Source organism: Xyrauchen texanus, chromosome 46 (genome assembly GCF_025860055.1).
Source record: "Xyrauchen texanus isolate HMW12.3.18 chromosome 46, RBS_HiC_50CHRs, whole genome shotgun sequence".
Classification (NCBI taxonomy): Eukaryota; Metazoa; Chordata; class Actinopteri; order Cypriniformes; family Catostomidae; genus Xyrauchen; species Xyrauchen texanus.
The window spans coordinates 27,854,677-27,859,875 of record NC_068321.1 but is presented as its reverse complement, the minus strand read 5'-3'; positions in this window follow the sequence as shown (position 1 = coordinate 27,859,875).

Genomic DNA, 5,199 nt, shown 5'->3' with positions numbered 1-5,199 from the left:
GCCATCCGTCTAAACACCAGCGTGACCAGAGGCGTAGCAGAACAAGGATTCATACTGGAGATGCCTTTAGAAGATGGAGACCAGAAATCCTTCAAACGGATGCAGAGTTGGCTAACTCAACATTCTGGCAACCCGCATGAGCTTCGAGTCTGGGGCGGGGCAACTCGCCAATGTATGGAATTGGGACAGGATAACAACTTGAGCAAACGGATAACAGATACACGTCTGTACTGCAGCGATGCGGAATGGTGTGACTGACGGAAGTGAACCGGTTCTTCTTTACTGTGTTTACGGACATGACGTCATGATGCAAGGATGTACCTCATGAGCCAGCGATTTCCCTCCAAATCCAACCGACAGCTCAAAATACAAACAGTACTTATAGGCTTAACGTAATGAATCAGGATTGTTTTGAACATTGATTATGCACTCAATCAATAATGGCAATTTGTTCATTTGTAACAACGCAAATCTTACATAATCAAATACATTTACTTGTTCAAAAGAGCACAAATGAAGTCAACCCTATCAAACATTTTAAATCAATACAAAACCATTTTTAATTGAGGTTTATGAATGTGCAATATTCCAAATAATAATAATAACTAGAGAGGTACATTTCCTGAAGAAAATGTGAGTGGTGCTTGCCGTGGCAAAACTCGTCAAATAGCATTTTCTAACTTGTTGCTAAGCACTAAAATAATGATCATAGAATGTTGCTATCATGTGTTTTTCATGATGGTAGCATGTAGGTGTTATGTTTGTGTTGGCATGATGCTAACACGTTTTTAGAATGTTTTAGCACTTCGCTAGGTGATGCTAGCATGTGTTAGCATGATACTAGCACGTTTTTGCATTTTTTAACACTTTAGGCGATGCTAGCACGTTTTTAGCATGATGCTAGCACGTTTTTAGCATGTTTTAGCACTTCGCTAGGCGATGTTAGCATGTGTTAGCATTATGCTAGCACGTTTTTAACATGTTTTAACACTTCGCTAGGAGATTCTAGTATGTGTTAGCAAGATGCTAGCATCTTTTTAGCATGTGTTACCACTTCGCTAGGCGATGTTAGCATGTGTTAGCATTATGCTAGCACGTTTTTAACATGTTTTAACACTTCGCTAGGTGATGCTAACATGTGTTAGCATGATGCTAGCACATTTTTAGCATGTTTTAGCACTTCGCTAGGTGATGCTAGCATGTGTTAACATGATGCTAGCACATTTTGAGCATATTTTAGCACTGCGCTAGGCAATGCTAACATGTGTTAGTATGATGCTAACACGTTTTTAGCATGTTTTAGGGTGTGGCTATGAAGATTTTAGGTCATTACTTTTTGGCTGCTTGATAATATAAATCCTCTGAGGGAGAGAGAGAGGGAGAGATGCAGGGCTGACAGGCCCTTTGGTGTCTGTGTGTGTGAAAACGTCGGTTGGGATTTAAATTTCTGAACATTCCGCAATGTTAAGTCAATGGGACTTTTTCGTCCGCTGTGCGAACATCGTACACCCGATCGCTTAGAAAAGATGTAGCACACCTCTCAATGAGCCGCACGATTTGACGCCTCACTCGGGGGTCTGTGACAAAAGCTGCAGGAGGAGTATCACGCCAAACTTTGTGTGGAATAATAATAATTAAAAGAAGAAGAATAAGTATACAAGAGAACAATAGTGATGCCTTGCCTTTTCTAAATGTCACTGCTTTAAATCACAATTTCACTAAATTGTCTTTGGATATGTAACGTACGGAAGCTTTAAAAAAAATATATAATTCTCTCTTCCAAAAAAATATTTTTCACCAAAATCTTATTTTTTTATAGGTTTCTTTTTTGTTTCTTTTTTTTTCTTTATCTTGCGGTTTCAGGGCTTCCATAGTAATGTATAAAAATGACAGTGAGTGTAATTTACTAAATACAAGTAAAAGAAATACTGAATTAACTACAATATACACGTTCAACTCTGACTTAAGGTCATTGTGACACAATATTAGAATGTAACAGATCAACACAAGGGATAAATGTATCATCTCTGCATCACTATTCTATTGAACACTGCACCATGTCTTAGACTGGCTTTATCAATCGGATTTAGACATGTTGGAAAACTTCAGTATATCCATTGAATCAGTCCTGGAAATTCCTTTCTCTTCAGGCGGAAGATCACCTGTGACAAAACAAGGAAAGTTGATTGAAATTTGACTTTAAATCTGTCCGTCAAAACTTATTATTGTTATTATTATTATATCACTCATAATAATAAAGTTTGAATATACATTGCACTGTAGCCGCTAGTTCTTGTACAGACTAAAGCTTTAAAGCTGATGTAACCTTTTTCCAAATACTTTATCGCTGCTTATTATGCAGAGACATCTATAAGGTGGTTCATTTTATGGAAAACTGACTCAACCAATAGAGACAGAGCGTATTTAGGCCACGCCCACACCGGGGGGGCAATCCAACCGTCTCCATTGACTTTGCATTGCGAGAGACTGCCTCCTTGTCATTTATGACTTAAACAAAACAACGTCTAAAAGCTGCTGTGTGACGAGGTGTACAGCCAAATCTGATACTGTTTTTAGAATTAATTGTGGCAAAATGGCTCGATAGCGCCACCTACAAAATTTCATGCCACGTTTCACCTACACGTAAGTAAATCGGTAGGCATATGTAACACGTACAAAAACGTCTCTTAGCGTCATATGCTAAACCCAAGGAAGTCAGCCATTGTGATTTTTCTAGGCCTCGTACTTTAAGGAGCTCCTCATAGAGCTCAAATCAGATCAACAACATATTCGGTCAGTCTAATCTAAAGGCCTTGGTGAAGTCCCGGCATGAACACTTCTACATGCCAATATTCAGTTAGTCATAGCGCCACCTACTGGCAACAGGAAATGACATGTTTTACACTGTGATACACTCTTAACATTTAAGCGTAAAACAAATTGGAGTGACATTCCCCTGGCACAGCAGCCCCAACGTGCGAGGACCCGTTCATCGCTGCTTGCAGCTTTAATTGTATTTTTATTAATTTTCTCTCTCTAAAATCAGTATAGTATCAAAAATCTCATATCGGTCGGGCGCTAATGGTCACGCTAAGTGAAAGCGTTACATTGTAAAAAGTTACAATAAATATAATGTGTTACTATGGTGACCCAACATAGTAAAGAAATGTAACCTGTATTTAAACATCCAGGGCCAGATTTTCTTTCACCTTGAAAAGTTTTGTTTATAGTTTTCAGGTATAATGACATTTATTAAAGGGACAGTTCTCCCCAAAATTACAATTCTCTCATCATTTATTCACCCTCATGTCGTCCCAGATGTGTTTGACTCACCTCCTTCTGCAGAATCCTTCAGCTCTACGGTTCCATACAATGTAATTGAACGGTGACTAGAACTGCTACACACTAAAAATCACATAAAGCAGCACAAAAATAATCCATATGACTCCAGTGGTTTAATCCATGTCTTCAGAAGGGAAATGATAGGTGTGGGTGAGAAACAGGTCAATATATTTATACTATAAATGTCTGAATGTAAAGAGGCACTTAAATATTGATCTGTTTCTCACCCTTTAAGACATTATTTTTCTTTGTTGATGTCAACAACAAAAGATACAGTAAGTATATTTATTATCAAGTGTATTTCCTAATTTCAAACAGAATATATATTACACAAGAGGAACATTTTGTTCATATTTGGTCCACGGTTATATTTACAGTGCAGGTAAGATATTTATCCCATATCAAAGGAAACATGCTGCAACACCCCCAATGTTCAAGACAAGCCGTTTTAGCTATTATAAATTCACAGGATAAGAATTGTTGATATCAGTAATTACATTTCCACTAGAAAAAACATGAATTATTGATATGAAAAATTATGTCATCACTTGCAAAAATGTAATTCTTGATATCAAAAATGGGATTTCAACTAAAAACCAACATTTTTGATTTCTCTAATTGAAAGTTTAACACCAACATGTCATTCACTCCCATTCAAAACGCAATTATTGATATAAAAATGTGTTTCTTCAAATTTCACATATCAGCAATTATTTTCTTACTAGTAAAACATATTTACTAGAAATACATTTACAGATATAAAAAATTACCATTTTCCGTAGGTGTAATTCAATTCCTTTTCTGACATGAGAAAGCAGTAGCAAAGAATCGCTCCCAGTGCTTAACCCTTGTGCATCCTTGTGGACATTTTTGGCTTTTTCAGTTTTGTTTTTCTGATAACGTTGTCTGTGTTAATGCTAACTGCATAACATTTTCCACAGGTGTGAATTTTTATTGGAATTTTAATATTTCACCCCATTTTCTTTAAAAAAAATATCTTTTGCACTAGTTACACAAAATATTCCCTCTTAGCGTCGTTTTGGACAAAGATGCCCCATTGAAACCCATTAAAACTGCGATTTTTAATCCCAGTGCCATTTAACTGTAAAATTATGCAATCTTGTTTAACAAGCTTTCATTATGTTGGCAAGGCTTCAAAATGTACATTTTAAATATTTTTTACCAGATCGTGCCATTTTTTCAGGTTTGGCATATCATCGCTTTTGTTGTTGTTTTCTGCTGTTTTTGGCTTATGCATATTATAGAGCCAATTAGATACATTATGAATATATAATTGTGTGAGTGTGTTGGTATGGATTTCAGAGTGTGGTTTGTATGTGTCTGAGGCTCTAATAATAAAAATAAAAAAAATTCTGTTTAGCATTTATTAAATTGAAAATAATTACTATATTTTTTATAAAAAACAACTGTGGCATTATGTAAACAAACCGGCGTTTAAAGTGTTAAAATTCTGAAAATAAATGAATGTTTGGTCATTATGATTAGAACTGATGCCTGTTAAAATATAAGTCAGTGAAAGTAGAAAAAAATATTATTCTATAATATTTTTATGACACTTTTTTGACATGGCCATTTTTGTCCATTGTGGACCGGAGTGGTAGCTTTTTTTTAAATCTGATACTGCATAAAAAATATGAAAGCATCAAAATGAATGTTGTTGTTAATCATTGACATATCCGAGGCTCTAATAATCAAAGAAAAAAAATTCTGCTTAGCATCTATTAAAATGAAAATAATTACTATTTTTCATTTTTTCCTAAAAAACAACAGTGGCATTATGTAAACAAACCAGCGTTTAAAGGGTTAAAATTCTGAAAATGAATGAATGTTTGGTCA